Raw genomic sequence first — 24,959 nt, forward strand, 5'->3', positions numbered from 1 at the left:
TCCTGTTCCTGCTGCAGCATTCATTCATTTTAACACGTTAACGACGCTTTTCTGGGTGCGAGAAAGAAGCTGCTCATGGATTTCTACGTGGTTTCCCAGAGGAAAACCAGCATCTGCATCAAAGCAGAGACAGAATATGATTTTCCAAATCCCCTGATGTGTTTCCCTTTCACAATAAAAGCCGCTCAGATGGGTTGTCGTGGTTCACAGGCATAAAACCATCACAACAAAGCAGTTCTCCTGCTGAAATATCTCTTCAGTTTTAATTTATTTATTTAATATCAAGAGAAGCAAGCAGGCAACCTCAAAGTCTTGCATAAAACACATTTTTCTATTTTATTTAATTTTTATTTAATTTTGTAAAAAGATAATCATGCAACCTTAAACTATTGTGATGCATTTTAATTTTTAGTATTGTTTTTTATTATTTTAGTAAATAGAAACCACCTAGTCCTTAGTTTCTGGACTTTTAATTTGATTTTAATTTTGATTTATTGTAATGGAAAAAGGTTTTTATGTCTTTTATGTGGGCTTACATCTATTAAATGTTAGGTTATTTTTTTTTTGGGAGAATCTTCAACTGTATCCTCTTATTGCAAATTAAATTAAACGAGATTCATTTATAAATGTGTTTTAGTAGTATGTTGCATTTATTTGTAGAATTTGTTTTAGTATATTTTACCTTTAAAGCTCTCCTGTTGAAGCAGCTGTAGTGATGCCTGTTTCCCTGTGGGAGGAGAGACATGTGTGAAAGATTTTAATGATTATTTTCTTCAGGTCAAATAAAGGCTAATTTGTTGAAAGCACACCTGCAGCTCCAACAGACTCGTCATTTTGGATCCCTCCGTGCAGACGCTGCTTTCAGTCTAGGTTCAGGGTTTTATTTTGAAGGCGGCGCCACCGGAAGTCCTGCTGGGGAGGTGTTGCTGCTAACCTGTGGTGTCTCCAGGAATCAGAAGGTTTTTGGTCGCCGCTCCTCTGCTCAGCCGGAGCAGCAGCTGCTTTCGCTTCGCTCCACGTCGGGAGGGTAAGCTTCATGTTTGCTCCTCAGAGACGCGCAGCTTTTATTTCTCATTTATTCAGCTTGTATGTCGCAGTTCAGGGATGCGGGGAGAAGTTTGCTGCAGCTGTAATTTGGGGAGGTGAACTTGGCATCATGCAGAATGTTGGTCTGATGATGAGCGGCGGTTTGATGGATTATTTATTCATTTATTTGTTGGTCGTGTGGAGGAATGCCTCCTCCTCTCTGCAGCATCTCGCTGTGGTTCTGTTCGCTCTCATGTGAGATCCAGCTGAATGGGTTGGTTCAGCTGGATCTCACATGTGCATCCCCGGGTTGGTTCGGGGGTGTGGACGGGTCAGACCTGTGTGAGGAGCGTGTCATCACCAGGCTGGCTGTCGGGTTGTCACTCCTGCCTCTCTGCTGCAACAAGGCGCTTCTTCCCCTTTTCCATCCAGTCCATGCTGCTCTGCAGCTCTAAACCAAGCGGAACCACTTCTGTCCATATCAGTGTGTGACCCAGCTCATCAAGGCTGCCTCATTTATTCTTAGAATAATGGACTCAGCAGCTCTTCCACCTTCTCCTTTCTTCATATGATCGCAGTGATTCTCTCCCAGATGTTTGCTGTCAGATTTCAGTTGAGAGGAGTCGCCTCACTGAAGCTGTAAATCCTTCACCAGACCTCCATCTTGTTCAGGTTGTCTGCAGAAGGTCTCCGTTCTTCATGTAGTTAGGCTGACCTCTTTCTGCAACCCTCAGCAGCAGCATGAAGAAGTTGCTGGAAGTCCTTTGTGGTCTAAAACAGACAGGAAGTCATAGAAGCAGAACAGCCACAGGTTGTGATTGTATTTAAAGGTGATAAAATCCAGGACCATATTTGCTTCCAGTCAACCCAGCTTTTCTAGCCTGAAGGTCTTTGAAAGTTTTTCTTTGGACTTTTTGCTGTTTTCAGTCCAGAACCTGATCAGTTTCAGAACAATGTTATCTGTTTATGCCTCCAACACAGACTAATGAATCCTTCTGGCTCCATAAGTCAATGAATGAACCAGTGTTGTGTTGTCACATGACAGGCAGCTTACCATAGAACCAGTTTGGAACAGGATCTTCTGGGCCAGACTGCATGGAGGTTCTGCTGTTACCACTCTTCCCTTACATCCATAAGGTCTGGGTGTTGAATCTCAGCCAGAGTGTGGAGTTTTCATGTTTTCCGGGTCCCTCCAGGTACTCGGGCTTCCTCCAACAGTCCAAAACCTTCCTGTTAGGGTAATGGGTGTCTCTGCATGGCCCTTAGGTTTAAGTATGAGCATTTACAGTTGATTAAATGCTGGAGTTAGCCTCTAGCCTCCCCATGACGGTGCGTGGTTTATGCAGGTGTAAAGGATAAATGAACGTTTAGTGGGTGGACTTCTGGGGGATCATACGGCATACCTTCATGTAAGCAGTCAAGACCTGGACTGAATTTGCTTTTGGCATCTTTATAGTTACCAGTCCTCATCTGGTAACTGTTTTTAAACTCTTTGACTAATATTTTCTAGTTATGTTAAATAAAAGATAGAATTTTTTTCTCTAACCAGGTGTTGCTACCTGTAAGCTCAAAACGCGACGTTTGTACAGCCAGCATGTTCACATGGGGCCCATTACGGTGGGAAATTGGCTGGAAAATGGGCCCCAGATGGGACTGTCTGCAGGTTACATTAGGGGTCATGTTTATTCCCATAGTAGGTTTGATACAGGACAACTCTTGGTAAAATGTGGTACCCATATGGGTTTTCTTGATACCAGTTTAAGACCCGTTTGATACCCAGATAGGCTGCCAAGCTGGATTGTTTTTAATATAAGCTGCCTTAGGTTATAGTTGGGTCCCATTTAAAAGGGCATTGTGAGCCCAGGCCTGAATGAAATCCATATGGGGCCCACATACATGTTGGGGTGGCAGAACATAACAGAAGGCTGATACATGTCCAGGGTCCAGTGTTTGATATCTTCCTGTTATTTTAAATTCAACATGACTTTCATACCTCGTTTATTTGCTGCAGATTGCTTCTTCAGAGCTGTCGCTGGTATGTTGTCCAGATTTCTCAGTTAACAGTTAACTGAATTAAAAATAAGGGGAAATGGCTCCAAAAGGCATCCTGAAATCCTGGACAGATATTAACTACACCTCAGTAATCATGATTATAAACTCAGGATCCCAGACAGAGAAATAGGGAAATATCAGCCATATTTGTTGCTCTGTTAATGGAGTCCAACAGGGGCTGGCTAATGGGGCTCAGTTTGTAGATGGGACCAGTTTGGATCCTGTGTCTAACAGTGGTCAGGATGAGAGTGCAGAATTGACTTAATGGGTGTGTGTGCGTGTGAAAACGTTGATAGCCTGAAAGCTCAAAGGGCTGTGGGTGTGGTGGGCAGTTTCAGCCTTTAATCAATATTTTCAGGGCTTAATGTCAGGACACTTGGAGCAAAGAGAGACGGATGGATTGAGTTAGTGGGGCTGAAGCAGAACGGGCCCAATCAACCTGTTGGGGGGGTCTCTGAATCCCAGAGAACATGCATGAAACCCTAAGCTGAAGATAAAATCCTGGTTCAGGGTTTTCTGTCGCATTGATGAAGTCCTGTTTTATTTGAAGAGCAGGTGTCTGAAAATGGTTGGACGTTTCAAGCAGATTATAAAGGAAGGAAATTCAACACCATTAACCAACTTCCTGGTGTGGTTGACTTGTGAAAAAGGCCTTAAAAGTAGAGCTTCATGGAAAATCTTATGATAGCGATAATATTTATGAGTATTTCAATGATTTTAGGTGTGATATCTGCCTGTTTTCTCATTTTCTCTCTTTCTCATCTGAGCTTCCATCACACTGTGACCTTTATTTTCATTTTTGTTCATCTGTTTCCTGTGTCATCATCTGCTGATGTGAGACTGTGTCCATCTGGTTAAACATTAGATTAGCGTGAAAACTGTAAGGCCATAACACATTTAATGCGCTCCAAGCACTGCTTTGTGATATGAATATTGCACATACTGATATTGCAATCACGATATATTGTTCAGCCTTACTTAAGAGGGACTGAGCTCTCTGGTAATGTCTGTTATGTTCTTTATGGAGGGTGTTTGAATCCATAAAAATTCATGTTTACTGGCGCTTTCCATCTAATCTGACTGAGTTGGAGCTTTTTTGTAAAGAAGTATCCTCATAGAGCCGCTGCTGTAACCTCAGTGAAAGGTGGTTCTACACAGTATTTGGTCTGTGGGACGTTATACCAAAGCATGTCTCACCTTTCACTTACATATTTGTAAAAATCATATACAACTTTCCTTCCACTTCACATTTATGCTCTACTTTGTGATGGTTTGTCACATAAAACCCTTAATAAAGATCACAGAAGTGTGTTCTAACGGGACAAATGTGACGTTGGAGGGGTAGGAATACTTTTCCAAGGCTCACCTCCATTTCCTCCTGCTGTGATAATTCATTGTCAGGAGTAAAGGAATCATTATTAATCATTGAAAGGTGAATGGGAAGTTTTCTCACCTAAACAAGACATGGCAACTCAGCTCATGGTTAAGAAGATTGTCTTGTTGCAGAAATGTCATGTTCTGGATCTTTATTGAATGTGTCAGTTAAATTAACCTCCAGATTATCTCCATCGGGCCAGAACCTAAAGGAGCTGTGGTTCCTTTTTTGAAGCAGAAAACACTGGAAGTATTTTCTTTAAATGGTTCCTGTCAGCAGAAACGGTCCCCAGGAAGGAAGTTTGATTCTGATTCACTCCTCTGCACTGAGTGAGCTTTTAAACGAGCTCGCCTTGAGCTCCTCATATCAGCCTGGTGCTGGTTATGGATGCAGGTCTGTTGCTGCAGGACTGCTGTGAAATGAATAAGAGGTCAAATAAAAAAACCTTCAGGACTTCATGCAATCCTTGGACTAAGAAAGCGACGCGGACTGGGAATTATCCTGAACTGTGCTCTGAAAATAGAACAGATGAGCTAAGAAAGCAACAGATCAGCTGTATGTGTTCTTCATCACAACACATTCATGTTTTAGACACTCTCTCATACAGTTCATTTATGGGAAATTCATAATCACTATTATTATGGTCATCGTTTTGATGCGGAGAAGCAGCTCTACTTCGGAGGACAGAACTGCTCCTCATCTCTAAAGTTCAGTCCAGTCGTCCCCCCAGGGGAAGCTCGTTTTGGACTCTTGTGTCCAGGATCTTGTTCTTTGGGCCAGGATCCATATCTCATTATTACTCCACCATTACTGCAGACATCCGTCCATCTCTCCATCATCCAACCATCACTCTGAACCAGACGCCAAGATGCATGAACTCTCTGCCTGACGTCATGTTTATTAGGTTGAAAACATACATTTATCATTAGGTTTCATTATTTCTGTTTAGATTTTTTCTGAGTTCCATGTTTTAACAGCAAAATATTACAAAAATAATAAATATTAATACATTTTAATGAGAAACCATAAAAAGAGTGTTTGCAAGCTAATCATCTGGGGAAGACAATACAAGAGATGAATATTAGTGATCCTTTGGGTCCCTGGTTCCCTTTGTGCCCAGGGCCTCGTATAACCCTGGACCGGCGCTGGATTTGGAGTAAAAGAAAAAACCGAATATGTCAGGGCGGAACATTACCTTTCAGTGCTGAGTTATTCCTTTTAAACCTCCCCTGATTTATTTTGAAAAGGTTGGGTTTACAAAACTGCTTCCTGTTCCTTTAATGTTGATTGAGTTTAACTCTGTAAACAAACGGCAGCAAACATGGGCAGCAAACACGCCGAGTCAGCTTTAAAGCCTCATGCCGGCTCATCTGACGTACTGCATACTGAAAAGTGTAGAAAAACCTAAACCTTTAAATTAGTTGCATTTATTCAGTGGGAAAGTCGTCCATGTCTACAGTCAGAGTAGTAAAAGCCAGGACCCATGTTTATTTTGAGATAAGAGAGGTAAAAAAAACCATCTCCAGAGCTCAGTGTTGGAGAACTGAGGCCAAACGGGGAATATTCGGGTCACCAAGTCTCCACAACAACCATTAGACTCTATCTGCATATCAACCAATTGTTCTGGAAGCCAAGAAAAAAATGTTTCTGTCCTACAATCACAAAGATTGGGACTAAGGTAGTTCTTTTTCTCTTTTTTTAAACATTGTGAAGAACCAGTGGCCTTCATTCACAGTAATGAGATAGGAAACAGACAGAGAGAGAAGGGGGATGAGAAGCAGCAAAGGTCCAAATGTTGGGAATCGAGGCCCAGACGGCAGCACCACAGACAAATCGCCTCCATATGTGGAAAGCTCGCTCTACCGCCGACCCTAAGGTCGTTTCTCTTGCAAACAGACTGAGTCTGGCTGAAACAAAGGATGAATATGTGGAAAACAAGCTGATGTCCACTGTTAAGTACGGCTGTGGATCTCTTTCTCCTCCAAAGGCCCTGGGAACCTTGTTTGAAACGCCAGGAACCAGGTTCCTGGAAAGCTAAACATGGGTCGTCACTGGGCCTTTCAGCAGGATAATGATCCAAATCATTCAACAGACATAAAATCATCCATGAACATGAGAGCTGAAGAGAACATAGGGGGGACCTGGGACTCTGGATTATTTCAATTCAATATATAAATATGCTCAAATTAGAGAGATAAGAGATTATTCTGCCTTGGAATATTAATGTATTTCAAGTCTGTAGGGATCTGTAATTTTTCTACTAATCAGTTATTTATGGTTTGTCTGAATGCCGATCGTGTCCCAGTAAATTAAACTGACAATCAGTCTGTTGTGCTACTGGTTTGGCTGGTCAATGCGTATTCATGTTTAAGCTAATCAGGAAATTGAGATCATCTGACAGAAAACATCCCAGAGATGCTTCCTGGAGGGAGCCTGCAAGCAGACTGGTTTGGTGACAAGAGGCTGACCTGGGCAGACAGGAATCTGTCGAACTTCAGTGTAAACATGCAGGAAGCAGGAAGTGTAACGTAAGCCGACTCATTTTTAGCAACATCAGGCAGCTGAATGAAGACTTTTGACCAAAAACAACAAAAGATCTGTCAAATTAAAGCAAAACAAACATTTACAGCCTTTCAGTTCAGCTTTTATTGGAGATCTTCAGATGAACCACAAGATGAAGATTACTAAACATTTATTTTAGCAGAAGATTGCTCAATACAGCAATAATACAACAAAGTCTTTCAACCTGGCCATATGAGAAACTAAGTACACCCTATGACCCAGCAGCTTGTGGAACCATCTTTAGGACCTTTTTGGCCTTCAGCAGTGGTTTTCTGTCTGATTGTATCAGTGTTTCTTATCATTGTGGAGGAAATGTTGCTTCACTTGGTTGTGGTGTGCAGATATGCGTTTCCCCACAGCTCTCCTACCTCAGCATTTCAATCCGGTTGAGGTCTGAAGCTTTACTGGGCCGGTGTAGAACCATGATTCTTTTCTTTTTCAGTAGTTCTGATTTAGATTTGCTGCTGTGTTTACAGGCCCAGTTTCACTGAAGTTGGGACGATGTGGAAACATAAAAAGCAGAATGCAATTTGCAAATCCTGTTCAATCTCTATGCAACTAAATCCACCACAAAGACAAGATATTTATTGTTCAAAGTTATAAACTTTATAGTTATTTTGCAAATATTGTCTCATTTTGAATTTGATGCTTGCAACACGTCCCATAACAGCTGGACAGGGCCACAAAGGACTGGGAAAGTTGAGGAATGCTCAGAAAACACGTTTCACTGCATACGATTACGCAGTATTTAGGGATTTCATCATCTACAGTCAATAATATCATCAAGAGATTCAGCGAATCTGGAGAAACTCTGGATGTTAAAAGCAAGACTGAAAACCAACACTGAATACCCATGACCTTCGACCCCTCGGGAGGCACTGCATTAAAAGCCCAGTTGGGCTCAGGAACACTTCAGAGAACCATCGTCAGTGAACACAGTTCATCGCTACACCCAGCAAAGCCATATATCCACACCACCCAGAACCGGCACCAGCTCCTCTGGACCCGAGCTCATCTGAGATGGACTGACCCAAAGTAGAAAAGTGTGCTGTGGTCTGATGAGTCCACATTTCAGATTGTTTTTGGAGATCGTGGACGTCGTGTCCTCCGGGCCAAAGAGGAAAAGGACTATCTGGATAGTTATCGGAGCAAAGTTCAAAAGCCAGTATCTGTGATGTTGTGGTGATGTTAGTGCTCATGGCATCATGGGTAATTGGTACATCTGTAATGGCACCATTAATGCTGGAAGGTACATACAGGTTTTGGAGCAACATCTGCTGGGCTTCTAGCATCATTGTCCTGCTTATGACCCAGTTTGGACCAAGCTTAAGGTGTGGGACAGACGGCTTCTCATTTGGCTCTAGAATACCTTGGTAAACAGATGAGATCAGAATCGACTCAATCAGTGCGAGGAGTCCAGGTCCTGCGGCTGCCAACAAGCCCCCATCATCAGCCCTCAACCACCATGCTTCATAGTTGGTAGGAAGTGTTGGATTTGCTGTGTTTCTTGGTGAAACCCATCATGGTGAAACATCTGTACTTTGGTCTCATCTGTCCGGTGGACCAGAGATCTTGTGCTTCATATAAAAGCAGCTTTGCAAACCTAAGTTCTGCTGCTGTTTTCTTTTCAGAGAAGAAAAGAGAAGAGGCTTTCTCCTTCATCCCTTCCAAACAACCATACCTGTTCAGCCTTTTTTTCTAGCTGTGCTGTCCTGTCATGACCTTTAACCTGCTAACTGAGGTCTGTAGACCCTGAGATGGAGCTCTTGGGCTTTCTGTCATTTCTCTAAGCATCGATCGCGTTGACCTCGGACTCAATCTGCTGGGATGTCCCTGCTGGGGAAGACTTGCACGGGTGAATAATCTTTCTCTCTGTAGAATGATGAAATGACCTAATAACCTTTCTCACATTGATGGGCAGCAGCAGCTGCTTCTCTAACATCATAACCGGTCATTTTCTTGAAGATGTAGATTTGGGAAAACCAAATGAGAAGTCCAAACTCTTGGTTTATTTTGAAGGTTGTAAACCTTGTTTTTTATTGCTAAAAGACTATTTTTAAGTTATTAATAAAAACTGTCTCTCTAGCTTAAAACCGACCAGAAAGGTGGCAAACTAACCAAATAAACAAAATAAATAAATCCGTTATTTTCTTAAAAACCAAATCTCTGGATTTAGAAACAAGAGAACCTGGGCTCTCTTGGATGTAATCTTTACCTGTTCTTGTTTCTGTAGATGTTCTGTGTGCTGCTGGATGGTGGAAGTAGAATGTTTACCTATTTATTTCAGCTTTTTAATAATGAAAAGCAAACCGTGAGTCCTAGTAGCTTCTGTGTTGCAATGATTGACATCATCTTTTCTTTCCAGTCTGTAGGACAACTGTAAACCTGTGCCGCTCAACTGGAGCGTGAAAAGTCAACATCATGCTGACTGGGTGTGGTCCGTCTGTCAAATCCCTCGGATTTACTGCCTTCAATAATCCACACATTCAACTTGTTGTTTGTTTGCGATTAAAATGTTTCACATATCTACCATTTATCATTACATTCAAAGTTACTTTGAGAAATACAGGTAAGCTAACCTGTAGTTGTTCACTAAACGAAGCAAATGGAACAAAAATCATGCAAATCAGGGAGATTAAATGTCAAATAAGATTTGAGATTGTCGACCATATCAGGTGCTGCAAACATCTACATTATTTATAACTGAACACATGATTTGCCCAGTTATTCCTAAAACTTAAAGCTTTCGGTTTGATGAACCGAAGTCATTTTAATTTGAACAGATGTGTTCAAAAGGCCAACATCTATACCAATATGGCTGCAAAGTTTTATATCATTTTATGAAGCAAATTGATTTAAAAACCATTTAAATGCTGCATCATGCATATTCCTAGACTGTTGTCCCATTAATGTTATTGCTTCGTCTTTATCAAACCACAGAATATGAAAAGACTTAAAGATTAGGGTGATTGCCAGGAGGTCTTCCAACCTACTACCAGTGGAAACATGCAAAAAGCTGGTCTGCAGTTTTTTTTTTTGCATGTTTGTCACATGTAAGTGTTTCAGATCATCAAACAAATTCATATATTAGTCAAAGACAAGACAAGTAAACACACAAAATGCAGTTTTTAAATGAAGGTTTTTATTATTAAAGGAGAATAAAATCCAATACACTTAAGTGTGACAAACATAAGGAATCAGGAAGGGGGCGAACACTTTTTCACACCACTGTAAATAAAAACAACTTAAAAAATACTTAGAAATTGGAAAAAAAGCTTCTAGTTTAAATGAAAACAGTTTTAAATCCAAATCAACCAGTGGTATGAATAATTTTGAGCCTGGCTATAGATATTTCCACTGCATAAAAAAGTGTTTTTGTTTTGTTTTTTCCACAGCTCCAAACTATTGAGACATGTTTAGAGTGTTGTTGAAATCTGCAGCTTCCCCTTCACAAAACCACACAAATACCATAAAAGGAAACTTCATGAACTTGACCCATGTTCAGTTTAGCCTTGCTGCATCTGCAGAGTATCTGAAATCATGCTGCAAATGGGCATGCAGCTGTCAGAGCTGACCGCTAGGGGGCACTACCGGGTTGCAGTTGCACCTTTAAGTTTTGTGTTAAGGAATACCTTCTCCCCCCCACTTTAGATGCTCCTTTATTACATTTTCTGCAGCTAGTATGTTCCCATCTGGGAACTTCTGTTTAGGTAACTAGTTTGTTGGAATTTCAGTGTGATATTGAATTTCTGTGTTTTTCCTCTGACTCATGCTGGAACATACTTCCTGCAAAAAGCAGAACAAAGCCACCCGATTATTACAACAACATGATGTATTTTTTCTCAGATAAGTTACATTATTGGCTCATTGTTTCTGAAATCCTGTGTTTCCTTCACTGATCAAGAAAAGAAGATAAAGGCCAAGAAGCAGTTTTGGCTTGAAGTTTAGGATTTGTAGCTGTTTGTGTGTGCTGCTTGCAGACAAATCCTTTATGTTCTCTACTTAAATAAGTGTTGGTTTTCCAAACAACTAGACATGTTGAGTGTCTTTAATGGTTTCTGCTCTGTATATTGAGTCTGGAAAAAATCATTAACGGTCATTAAGTAGTAACAGTGGAGCTGATTGCTCGTACTGCCTTAAAAGATTTGGTGGTACATGTATATATCTGCAGCAAACGGTGGCCATGCACAAGTCAATTTGCTGGAAAAATCTATTATTTATTTTAGGTAATCAGTCTGCAGATGTGTTAATGTGGTAATGTGTTGTGGCTAATACAACTAATTTTTACCACCTGTTGTAGTATTTTTGGACCTTGCAGTTTGTGTGATACTGACCACACAGTAAGGCATTTTACAAAGAGCAGTGACTTCCTTTAGTGTTCAGTAAGTTCAGCAAAGTGCAGCTCAGCTCTAAGAAAATGTTCTTCACATAAGTCTTTACAGCTTTTTACAGTTTTTGCCTTTTAATTGTTAAAATAAAAAAGACAGCAGATTATTTCCTTTCAGTCTACATCGATTAAAGGTAAGAACAAAAGCTGCTGAACTTATTTCCTGAAATACTTTCATGTTAATATTTACCCAGTATAAGACCTAAAAGAACATATAAATGAATTGAACTGTGTAAACAAACCGTTACTCTACTGTTGCGTTTTAAATTCTTTATTTTAAAGAAAATACTTGTAATGTATACGATAGTTATAAACTAATATAACTAAATCAGCTGCAACAGAATAAGTCCGTTAAAATCTTGCAGTCTTACAGCAGATCTGAACATTTTTATATTCTTCTTTGCTGTCATACTTGTTCCTTCGATCGTCTGCATGTGACACCTGCCCGCATGTGATTTTGCATTGGTGCAGAAAAAACAAGTATTCTGCGGTGCCCAAGCTCAACCAGAGTTTGTGCTCTGAACATCTTTTTGTTGGTGGAAATACGCGTCACTTGTTCGAAATCATGTCCTAGAAGCAGAACGGGCTCCAAATGACATTGATGGAAAAGGTGTAAATGAAACAGCTAATCTGTGAAAAACTCAAGCTCCTCTGGCTTCTCCCAGTGGACTTACTGACATTCGTGGAAATGCAGAGTTCCTGGTCAGAAACAACCAATCAGAGCCAGGAGAATTGTCTTAGCAGTGTAAATCACACTCGTTTACCCCTCCCCCACACAGTGCCTACCATCGTTCAAGCTCAAGATTGCCGTTGTGCTGCAGCTGTGCTAATGGCTCTGTGCTATTGATTTGAGGACCAGGTTTGTAGTGAAAGTATGGGCAGCTAAAAGTCAATATAAAGCATATCGTGGATGTTTCTTCCTTACCAGTGAATGTGCCATAGCCTGCATGTTCATGGAAGGCTCCACTCTGAAGGGAGGGTGGTAGCACACCTGTAAGGTGCTTGTTCAAATTTTCAGGCGAAGTCCACGGTTTTCTCAGAACTCCCTACTGCAGCTTTTACAAGAAGAGTTTGCTTTGACCTTTTTATATAATATTGTTTATATTATGTAAGTACAACTAATTTTAATAATGAAACAGCTGTTTAAAGTTCACTTAAACTCAGTCTTTTATTGTTGGCCTTGGCTTTATTACTGTTTTAAAAATAGTTTTTTTTTTTAGCTCAACTACATGTCTTGTGTGATTTTTTTTTTTTTTTTTGTGGGTCCGTTCTCATAATTATGTCAATACAATGATTATTGTGGTTGTTAAACGTTCATAAAGCCATGTTACGGATGGAGCCCTTCTCGATATAGTGGTATGACATTTTCGGTTTACATTACATGCTAAAGTCACCATGCTAACGTCTACAACTGGTGTTCCTGCCTAGTGTGAGTCATGGAAAAGTAAACCATACCTGGTGATTCACCTGTGCTGTATTTATTATATTGCTATTACACCATTTGTTTTATTTTGAAATTAAAAAAGAGAAGATTTTATTCTTACAAAGTTTAGTACCTAACTTAAACTAACAAATAACTACGCGTCTTTCCAAAACTTAATTTTGAACATATTTTAAATGACAGTTTTGGATTACTTTAGAAATGTATTCCTCGCTGAAGAACAAGTTATTTTTTTTTGCCATTCAGAAACATGTATATAGTTAAAGTCTTTGTTTGATGCTCAAACACAATGCAATTTCATTGTGTAATGTTTTCTATGCATCAAGTGACAATAGATGTAATGTTTTTGTTGTTACATATTTAATTAGGCAGAAACATTGACCCCAGCATGACAAACCCATTAGAATTATGTGATCAGAGGTTACTAAAATATCTCAGAACATTTTTGAGTTTGACATATTTTCAGTATTTTAATGGTACCTGACAAAGTCATAATGTTTTAATTGCAAATGGTCAATGTTGAGGTATGAATGGGAGGAATCTGCAGCTTTACAGGTACATGGTGGTAAAGCAGCTTTTTCCTGTAAACCTCTTACATTTCTACACCTGTGATAACTGTGTCATAGGTCACCACGCTAAGATTTAACTTTTGTCTGCTTGCCAGCGGATTGCCATTAAATATAGATTTGTCACCTCATGTATACAATGGGAGAAATAGCTTTTGCTCTCTATAACAAAGCAACTGTTATATACTCCTAGTTTCTGGCCTCCAAAATATTAAAAGTCCATCTGGATCAGTCCAAACTGCAGTTTCACTGGTTCAGGAAGGCTAAGATTTAGTTAGATTTGGGTCGGTTGTTTTGCTATGCACTGAGTTGTCATCAGTTCCTAATGTGTGGGTGGGAGGCCGCATACTTTGGTCCTGCCCTGGAATGTCAGCGATGGATCTCACAGAAACGCTCACTCAGTTCCAGTAGATTCAACCAGTTTAACCTGTTTACTAAGTCTTTATTCAGTCTGAGAAATATACCGACTACCCGTGTCAATGTTAGTAATTTATAGTCGCTTAATTACACATTTATTAGTGTTTGTTTTAGTATCATGTAAACATCAGAGGTTATCATAACCTAACAAATTAGCTCAGTGTACCAAACATGCAGAAAGATGCCAAGTTAGTTATTTTCATTGAAAGTTAATATAGAAATATATTTGTTAGAATTTCATGTGATTGATCTACACAAAAATGCACAAATCAGTGAATTAAAATAATAGAATTAATAAAAGTTACAAATTTATGTATTTCTGAATGTTTTTACAAATGTTTCCGCAGCTGCACAGAAGTTTTCAAACGTTGCAGTTTTAGGTTTTGTGCTGACAGTTCCGTGTTTGGATTGTTACAAATTGATCAGATGTTCTTAATTAGCTTTTAGAGTCCAACGTTCACTCTAAAACAAACACATTTTCTACTACTTATATGGCACCAAATGATAAGCTTAGTATACTCCGTATTAATACAGTATTGTTACAGGTGAAGCTGTGAAACAGTTTGCAGAAATTCAGTCAGCCAATCTAGTTAGCAGGATGATCTCTAGAAAAGGCTTATCTGCTGGAAATCATTGTATTCTTATGTTAGCAATTTTTACCTTCTCGTTGGATTGTGTTGCCACCAATGCAGAGCTTGTCCCAGAGGTCTGTTACTGACGTCACTGAAACACATGACGGAAGCATGTCCCAACTCTTTCTTTTGTCTGTGCAACATTAGCTTGGCATGTAAAGGGGATTTTCAGGACGGGAGGCTGGGGTTACAGTAGATATCTGTCCCAATTATCATAGGTGTGTCTGAACAGGTTTAAAGTCCTTTCAGAGCACAGTTGGGTGTGGTGATACCAGCACAAGTGACTGAAATAAACACACTGTCACAGTACTAGGTGCTCTAGAGAAGTACACTTTAGTATTTTTACTTTTGAAGCAGCTAACCTAAACCATAACCCTCCACTTGGTAATCAATGAGGAGCATTTGGGTTTTTAAAAGTGTTAGCATGTTGAAACTATCCGAGACTATCGGCTAAGATGGACAGCAAGCTTTAAAGTGTTGCAGAGCTGGTTCAAATGTAATAAAGTCTACCAACTGTCTGATGACACACTGATGACAAATTTGTTTAAGTAAACATTCAGCAGCAAGTTATTTGATCAATGTGTTCCTAATATCATAGACAATAACAATTTCAGTGAAATGTTTGGCTGATAAAAACATTGAAACACAGAGGTTGTTAAGGAACAGGCCAATCTGGGTGCAGTTTGGGACACATGGATCCCACTAATATGAATTTAAAAGAGCTGAAATGTTTAGATTGGGACCAGAGGCCATTCGTTGGTGGAGTGTTGTACAGGTAGGAGGACCGGGTGAAGGTGAAGACCTTTTGGTAATAATACAGGCAATGAAGCAAGGGCAACCTACTTTAATCTGATTGCTAGCAGCAAAGGTAACTCTGAATATTTTTTTAATACCATCAGGGTCATTACTACACCTGCTTCACCTTCTGTTCATATTTATTTGAATGAGGATTGCAAACTTTTTCTTTCTTATTTCATTGACAAAGTCAGAAAGGTGAGAAATATGTCTCTAAATACTCCTGGGCTGACAGTACCCTCTCCAGTTCGGCCTGCCATTTTGGACAGTTTTCAGCCAGTGTCCCTACCTGAGCTGGTTAAGAGTGTTACACCATGAAGGTATCTTCCTGCTCGCTGGACGGTCTACCAGCGTGCTTGGTTAAGAGTGTTTTTCAGTGCACTAGTACTGTACTTAACATAGTAAGTGCTTCTTTAGCTTCTTGTCACCTGTTTGTCTGAAGAGTGCTGTCATCCAGCGCTTTTTTTAAAAAGGTTGATTTGGATCATTTTCATTTTAGAAATTATACTCATCTCCTCCTTTTCTGCCTAAGATTTTACAGAAAGTTGTGGCAGGCTGTTAACTGCTGCTTCTGATCAGTAGAGCTTTATGTCCCACTTTCAGGCAGGTTTTTGTAAATCCCTCTCAACTGAAACAAAGTGATGCAGGTAAATGTTTTGTGCTGCTTATGTTAGACCCGACTTCAGCTTTTGATTCTGTTGACCATCCAACCCAGCTAAATAGGCTAAAGTGTTGGGCTGGCGTTTCAGGTTCTGCTTTTAAATTGTTGTCCTTGTACTTGTCTGATGGATCAACCTTTTTGGCTGCATCTGTTTATAGATCCCATTTCTGTCCTGTTCAATTTGGTGTTCCACATAGCTCCTTTTGGGGGCCACTGTTGTTTTTTTACTTTATATACTCCCTTGATCCTGTTTTGTCATCTTTTAAGGATATTTCCTATCGTTGCTATGTAGACGATATCAAGTTGTATATTTCTTTTCTTCCAAATCAAATGTTGAAACTGCACATTTTATTAAAATGCCTGGAGTTAATTAAAAGCTGAATGATTGAAGGTTTTCTTCAATTAAATGAAGGATAAACCTGAAGTAATCATTTTTACACCAGTAAAAATAACTGGCAAGATAAGGCAGAGTCTTGGGCTTCTTGATTATTTGGCTAAATCTTCTGTTAAAAACCTCGGGATAACCTTTGATTCAGGCTTTATGTTTGTGAATCATGTCAAATCTCTGGTTCGATCCTGTTTCTACCATTTACGAAACATTGCCAAACAGACTTATTGTTTCGCGTCCTGAGATGGAAATCTTAATTCATGCTTTTGTTTGATCTCGTTTGGATTATTGCAATGTATTGGGCCGGTTGCAGTCTGGACAGAATGCTCCTGCTAAGCTCTTGACTAGAACTTCAAAATGTTGTCATATGACTGCACTGCTAATGCAACTTTTGGAGAACGCTGCATAGACAGACACCGGTCTACACCTCTGATTTATTACATCCCTACACTTCTACTATGGCCCTTAGGTCCTGTAATCAGGACCTAAGGGCCCTATCCCCTTTACAAAATTTAAAACTAAGGGAGACAGAGTGTTTTGTTTTGTGGCTCCAAAACTCTGGAACTCCCTTCCTCTCACTGTGAGATCAGCAGACTCTGTGGTTTCCTTTAAATGGCAATTAAAAACGTAACTTTGTAAATCTGCTTTTGTCTGATTTTATGTCTATTTCTTTTTCGTTGGAGCATTTGGTGCTTGTTATCTTGAAAGGTGCTATATAACCAAAGTTTTGCTTACCTACTTACTTATTGAAGGTAACCGTACGCAAAGTTCTGTCTCTTAGATGGATTACACAGTATTGCCAGCATTTCATATCCATCCAAACAACCAAGTTTGTAGAAGGTGACTGTACGCTTCCCTACCAACGACCCAAGCAACGGAAACTAAATTTATACAAACCAACTAAATAAGAAACTAACAAAGATATTAGTAGATTATATGTCAGGAAACCACCACCTTACCAATTGAAGTTGGCTGTGTACCAGCCAGCCAATTAACCATCCAGCCAACCCACCAATAGAACAGGAGAGGACTATATCCCAATCAACCAACCAACCAACCAACGTAGTTAATACAGGTCCTTCTCAAAATATTAGCATATTGTGATAAAGTTCATTATTTTCCATAATGTAATGATGAAAATTTAACATTCATATATTTTACATTCATTGCACACTAACTGAAATATTTCAGGTCTTTTATTGTCTTAATATGGATGATTTTGGCATACAGCTCATGAAAACCCAAAATTCCTATCTCACAAAATTAGCATATTTCATCCGACCAATAAAAGAAAAGTGTTTTTAATACAAAAAACGTCAACCTTCAAATAATCATGTACAGTTATGCACTCAATACTTGGTCGGGAATCCTTTTGCAGAAATGACTGCTTCAATGCGGCGTGGCATGGAGGCAATCAGCCTGTGGCATTGCTGAGGTCTTATGGAGGCCCAGGATGCTTCGATAGCGGCCTTTAGCTCATCCAGAGTGTTGGGTCTTGAGTCTCTCAACGTTCTCTTCACAATATCCCACAGATTCTCTATGGGGTTCAGATCAGGAGAGTTGGCAGGCCAATTGAGCACAGTGATACCATGGTCAGTAAACCATTTACCAGTGGTTTTGGCAATGTGAGCAGGTGCCAGGTCGTGCTGAAAAATGAAATCTTCATCTCCATAAAGCTTTTCAGCAGATGGAAGCATGAAGTGCTCCAAAATCTCCTGATAGCTAGCTGCATTGACCCTGCCCTTGATAAAACACAGTGGACCAACACCCCAGACCATCACTGACTGTGGGTACTTGACACTGGACTTCTGGCATTTTGGCATTTCCTTCTCCCCAGTCTTCCTCCAGACTCTGGCACCTTGATTTCCGAATGACATGCAGAATTTGCTTTCATCCGAAAAAAGTACTTTGGACGACTGAGCAACAGTCCAGTGCTGCTTCTCTGTAGCCCAGGTCAGGCGCTTCTGCCGCTGTTTCTGGTTCAAAAGTGGCTTGACCTGGGAAATGCGGCGCCTGTAGCCCATTTCCTGCACACGCCTGTGCACGGTGGCTCTGGATGTTTCTACTCCAGACTCAGTCCACTGCTTCCGCAGGTCCCCCAAGGTCTGGAATCGGCCCTTCTCCACAATCTTCCTCAGGGTCCGGTCACCTCTTCTCATTGTGCAGCGTTTTCTGCCACACTTTTTCCTTCCCACAGACTTCCCACTGAGGTGCCTTGATACAGCACTCTGGGAACAGCCTATTCGTTCAGAAATGTCTTTCTGTGTCTTACCCTCTTGCTTGAGGGTGTCAATAGTGGCCTTCTGGACAGCAGTCAGGTCGGCAGTCTTACCCATGATTGGGGTTTTGAGTGATGAACCAGGCTGGGAGTTTTAAAGGCCTCAGGAATCTTTTGCAGGTGTTTAGAGTTAACTCGTTGATTCAGATGATTAGGTTCATAGCTCGTTTAGAGACCCTTTTAATGATATGCTAATTTTGTGAGATAGGAATTTGGGGTTTTCATGAGCTGTATGCCAAAATCATCCGTATTAAGACAATAAAAGACCTGAAATATTTCAGTTAGTGTGCAATGAATCTAAAATATATGAATGTAAAATTTTCATCATGACATTATGGAAAATAATGAACTTTATCACAATATGCTAATATTTTGAGAAGGACCTGTAGAAGTTGACAACCAGGTAAATAGAAGTTGACAAAATGCTAGCAACCACCCAAAAGGTTAATGGAAGTTGACTGTAGTCCAACAAACCAATCAAGTTACCAGATGTAGACCACAGGCCAACCAAGAAACCCATCATTCAAACCAACTGTTAATAGGAGTATGTCAACCACTCAAATAAATAAATAGATAATCAACCAAGTTATATAAAAACTATGATAATTCACTCTTTGTCTTGAGATTACATTTATTGTGAATTGGCACTATAGACATACACTGAACTGAAATGACTGCTTGCCAACCAACCAATCATCCAACCAACCAAGATGGTTTATGGAAGGTGATTGAAATTGATCAACAAACCAATCAACTGGATCTTAAAGTCATTTAGAAGTGGACTTTTCTGCCTACTAGCCAACCAATCAAAGCATATTTACAGAATACCGATATTTTATTTTTTTTTGGTTGAAGGGAAGCTTTAAAGAGTCTTTCATTGTTGATATTTTAAGCATCTGAACACCTTTTATCATGGATACCACAGGCTGTAAATTATGTAACTGACTGGCTCTACAACTATCCACAATGGCAGCTACATTTGATGTTTACAGTTTTTTCAGACCACCATATAGAGCAGATGGTTGTCTACTTGTGAGCACCCCCTAAGCCAAAGAGGCACAGAGTGAGACGCTGGGCACCGTAAAGAGACAGGTGACCATGGCGTGCCCCTCGAGCACCCTACCCTAGCCCCTCCTCCGTGGTGTTTCTGTGGTAATGTGTAGTTCTTTGATGAATACAAATATGTGTGTCTAAAGTACATTTACATGGGGTATATAAGACCCCACTGCTTGTTGCCCCCGCCCAAAGTTCTAAGGGTAGCATGGGGCGAAATAAAGCGGGGGTGGGGGATATTCCATGGTGCTCCCATGCCCACAAGACCCATCGTCCCACATCCCAATATCCTACTGCTGTGAGGTGTTGCTTATGTGAGGGAGGAGAGGGTGGGCGCCACGGCACCAGAAGGAATCTCTCTTTTCCTGCCAGTGCCCGCACCGGAACATCGCCAACTGAGGCATGGACCCCCCAGAGATCCCAAAAAGACACCCTGAGGTAGCTCCTTCAGATCAGAGCATTAAGGAATACAGTTTTAATGGTATTACCCAGAAGTGTACACTCATTTCTATGTGCTTTTAGGATCTGCCATCTGCCGTTGGCTGGGACACTAGTTGGAGTAATTTGAAACTAATCTCTCCTCTGGTTGCATAAATATAGAAATATGTGTATTTAATATGAGAGTCATTTCTCTGAGCAGTGAAAGAACAGAATGTAGACCACTGACCAGTTCGTCACTGTTTCCTGATAAATGTGGCTGCTGCTTTAACACAGACAGGTGCCTAGCAGTGTTCCTCCCTCTTTTCTTATTGGCTGATGTCTGACTCTTCAGTGTTCTTAGGCCAATCATAATTCCACTGTGTTTTTTTATGTCCCAACCACACGAGTTTTGCTGTCCTCTGTGTGAGTTCCTGCCACAGTTTCAGTTCAGACTCTCAGCCGCTCTGTCTCCACTCCTTTAGGTTGGTGTGTGTGGTAGAGAGCCACTGGAAGGTGTGTGTGTGCGTGTGTGTGAAGAGGTTCAAAGTGAGGCTGCAGAGAGCTCACCAGGTGCTTCTCTCTGAGGAAGGTTTGTTTCTGGCCAGCTAATAGTTGAGGAGGATGATGTTTGGTGTCCCTCAGAGTCTGCGAGCTCAGGTCAGTGATGCTCATGTTTTACACAAATCGGATCTCATGCTTCTGCTGCTGTTTACACTCAGATGTGAGTTTCTGCTTTGGTTTGGCTGCATAATGTTTTTCATGCTGGGGTTTTTTGTGGATTTATTTTGCATCACTACTGTTGCCACAGATTTGTTCAAGCAGCTGCTGAGAACTACCTGTGGGTACCTCTCCGGTAGAATGAGTACAGGCTTGTGCCGTTACCAGAGCATTTATAAACACAAAGCAGTTTCTTAGTGGTGACTGTTAGCCAATTTTGGTTGTGACACAACACTCCTAAACCCATCCTATTCCACTGTTTGATTCCTGTTTGTTACAGGACTGTGGAACCTTAACTGCTCACTTTTTAAATTTCCCTTTCAGAAAGCCAGATTTTTCTCTAATCTGTGAAAGTGGTTTTTTAATAGCTCCTAAACTGTAATTTTTCTTGAAATTTGGCTCTTTTTTTAAATCCAATTTCCATGTTGTCCCATGACTTAAAAACTTGGTATAATTTGACTTAGCTTGCCATGTGTCTTTGCTCAAATATTTGTAAATGAGTAAATTGTCTGTAAGCCATATTTCTAAAAAATACAAACAAATCCTGTCTGTCAAGAAAGGTTGACTGTATGCAAGCCAATTAACCAGCTCACTAACTAGGCCTACATAATTTATAGCAAATGTATTTTTTTGCAACATCAATAAATTTCATATGCATATCTCAAACAATTGCTCGGACTGCGGAGAATTTTAGCCAATTATTTAAACGCCATGCATTCAGGCTCTGTGTGTAAGTCGACTTGATGACGTTTGTTGTAGGGATGCAGCGTTATGAAAATTTGGGCTGATATCCAATATTAATACTACTCTTATGACCAATAACTAATAATAACCGATATTATATATATTTATCTACCCTTTTATCACCATAAAATAAACAACCACACCGCAGACCTTGCTTCTCTGCATCTGTTAAACATCCCACAATTCTGTGCTGCATCGCTATCACCGTCACATGACCAAACAAATACAACATGTACAAAACCGTTAAGTATTTATTTATCACAAGTCATGTCGTTATTGTGATATTCACCATCCTTAATCACATGTTTTCCTAATATTGTGCAGCTTGCTGTATACCTACCAACTAATTAACCAGACCTGAAACCAAATTAATAGAAGCTGACTGTGTGCCAACTGAGGTCAAACCTCAGTAGAATAATAATTTTTCACTTTGAGAAGGTTGATGTGTTGGTTTTATGTTTTGCTAAAAGTGAAGCTTTGAATGTCCTTTTGTTATTTATGCAAAACCAATAAAGTGCCTGTTAATCAGTTTTAAGAGATATAGGTAAAAAATACAGCAAAGACCCGCTGTTTGACCTGAGATGCACATCATACGTTTTTGCTGGTATTTCAGCTAAACACCTTGTTGAAGCTTTGATAGAGCTTTGTGTCTATCAGACTGTGTTGGCGTCTGGAATTTTCTTATAGCTTTTTTTTAAGGAAATGCAAACCAATTGTGTCTTTTTGACAGACTGACTTGCTGGTAACAGAGATCTGAAAATGTTGGGTTCACGGACTAAGAATGAGTGAAAAAGCAGCCAAAGTCCAATCTTGAAAGCCTGGAGAACGTTTGATCAAGACCATAAGGAAGTCTGTCAGCTTGGAAGGAAGATATTTAGAAATCAGGACTTGATCTGAGGTTTTATGTGTTTTATTAAGATGATTAAACATTAACTCTGAGCTTTAAATTGTTTGAATTAAATGAAAGGTCTTAAATCAGCTGGTGTTCAGGTCAAATGTCAGTGGGATTAATTGGGCTTCTAATGACCTGAAAATGAGCTGAGCAGTGAAACATCTGAGATCTGCTGCTTCGTTATTCAACGTAATTATTTATATAAAAAAGAGAAAGCTGCAGAACAGCTGGAGGGGATTCTGCTCCGATTTACTTGCAGCTTTCCTCATTATTCCTCCACTTAGACACAGTTTTTACACATTTTAATTTTTCTGTCACCTAAAAGTTGTTGAAGGCTCTTGCTTTCCTTTTCTTGATGCCTTCTTTTAGAGGCAGTAAATGTCCACTCTGTACCCAGCTAATGTAAGTGCTCAGCGGCCTGGACTTAACCCGCACAGCATCCGTCAACATCAGTCATTTTAAATACTGTTAGTTTGAAACTCTGCAAGCTGCTTTAATCTGTTGTTTTCTATATTCTGGATTTTTGTGAGACTTTCATTGAAGAGAAGATGGTCTTAGTGGAAACACTTGGAGCCGCAGGGCCAGCCGTAGGGTCACTTGTTGGCTGCATGGAGGAACCAGAACCTCCAGACATGTGGTGCCAAAAGGAATATTTGCTCTGCAGAACCGAGGAATTCCCACCAATCTGCAGACAGACACAGCTTTTATTTTCTAAGGAGTCAGAAAACAAATCGTAAACGGAGGGAATGTTGCACCCACACATGAAACCAGATTTATACACACACTGTGTAAAAAACACATAACCTTTTTGTCTTCATTGTCTGACACTAAACCTGACTAAAGATCATTAATTATCATAGTGAGCGGTTTACATGCATTTTTCCAATATTTGGTAGAATTGTATTTTAAACTGTCTAGCTTGGATCAAGCTTCTCACAATAGTTTGCTGTAATTTTGACCCATTCCTCCTGACAGAACTGGTGTAACTGGGACAGGTTTGTAGGCTGCCACATTTTCAGTTTTGCCCACAGCTTTCCTGGGTGACTGGGATCAGGGCTTTGTGATGGCCACTCCAAAATATTCACTTTGTTCTCTTTAAGCCACATTGTAACTAATTTGGTGGTATGCTGAGGGTCAACGTCCATTTAAAAGGCCTATTTGTCCCCAGGTTTCCTAGCTTCCTGGCTGATGTCTTGCTTTCCTCGTGGTGTTTTCTGATGTGCGCCAGTTTCTGCTGCAGCAAAACACCCCAACATGAATCTTCCTATCCCATACTTCACAGTTGGGATGGTATTCTAAGTCTTGTTTGGCCATTATCAAAATCCTAATATAGTGTTGCTGTTACGGCCAATAACCAATATTTTCCTTAAAATTAAACCAACCACACTGCTGACATTAGTTCTCTACGTCCTCTATGCCTTACAATACATCTTCAGGTGCCTCTATTTAGCTCAAAGGCTGTGAGTTGCCTAGATACCCAGACTAGCAGAAGATAACTTTGATTATCCTAAATTACCTAAAAGAGAAGAAAATGTAGTGATAATGTCAGATAGTGGGGAAAAAATGTTGGTCTGTTTATTCAGTGTAAATCTTAATCTATAAATATTTGGTACTGTAAGTTTGTCGTTTGGAGACGACCAGGACAGACACATGATGGGAGATGTTTAAGAACAACCTGTAAGAACGTTCCATCACTCACTAAACCTTAAGGTAACCTGATGTTTTTAAAGTAACCCAGAACCTTTAAGTTTATTTGTTTTCTTTTCGACTGTTTGGGCCAAATTTCTGGCTAAATGTAAAAATAATGCCAATTGAATTCTGTTAACTTGGTACTTTGATAAAAGGGTGATCTGCAGGTTAATCTTTTAATCCCTCCATGTTTCTGTTTGTTGGGTTTAAAACCACTAACTTTGTAAATGAAACCTCGCACATTTGGTTCTCTTATGGTCAATGTTTGCTACATTTAATTGGTGAAGTTTAGGTTTACATTAATGACCTTTGTGGTCCGGCAGGTCAGACCTCAAAGAAAACCTGAAATTATTATCGTCCAGGCAAGGTCTGATTGGTGCATCTCCAGCTGGGATAAAGTGCAGCAAATATCCACTGGGTAAAAATCAAAATGTGATTATCAGATAAATATTGTTGTCTACTGGCCAGACGTACCTTTAAAATCAATCAAAGTGATCTAACATAAAGTTCACCCTCTAAAATAAAACTCCATGAGTAGTTTTTCAGTTTGTTTTGCTATCTTATTGGAAAATCTTATCTAAATGTATTCTTGGATTGAGGCGCTGCGACTCTGGATGCCTTTGGAGTGCAGTGGACTCATTTTCACATTAAATAAATGAGCTTGAGATGATCTGAGCTTTGTGACGTAGTGCATTGTCCTCTTGGAAGTAGCCGTCAGAAGACGGGTAAGCTGTGGTAATCATATTCCTGGTTAGCGAACAACACTCAAACTAAGCTCAATTAGTACTAAAGGCCCTAAACTGTGCTAAGAAAACATCCCCACAGCATGACGCCACCAACACCTAACTGTTAAAACAAGACAGG

The 24,959-nt window shown here is 40.1% G+C and overlaps 1 protein-coding gene across 3 annotated transcripts in view; it reads left to right on the forward strand.

The window, feature by feature from the left end:
- The window catches only part of pld1b (phospholipase D1b), a 72,128-nt gene that overhangs the window by 7,461 nt on the left and 39,708 nt on the right, over positions 1 to 24,959 (forward strand). Inside the window, exon 1 of one of the 3 annotated variants that reach the window (XM_047350010.1) lies at positions 884 to 1,027. The exons of 1 other annotated variant lie outside the window; for it this stretch is intronic. The gene's annotated coding sequence lies outside the window, so the exon portion shown is untranslated. Of the gene's footprint in view, positions 1 to 883; positions 1,028 to 20,529; positions 20,711 to 24,959 lie in introns of those variants that run through there. One more of the 3 variants, XM_047350011.1, reaches the window with a different exon arrangement.

This window comes from Girardinichthys multiradiatus, chromosome 21 (genome assembly GCF_021462225.1).
Source record: "Girardinichthys multiradiatus isolate DD_20200921_A chromosome 21, DD_fGirMul_XY1, whole genome shotgun sequence".
Taxonomy (NCBI): domain Eukaryota; kingdom Metazoa; phylum Chordata; class Actinopteri; order Cyprinodontiformes; family Goodeidae; genus Girardinichthys; species Girardinichthys multiradiatus.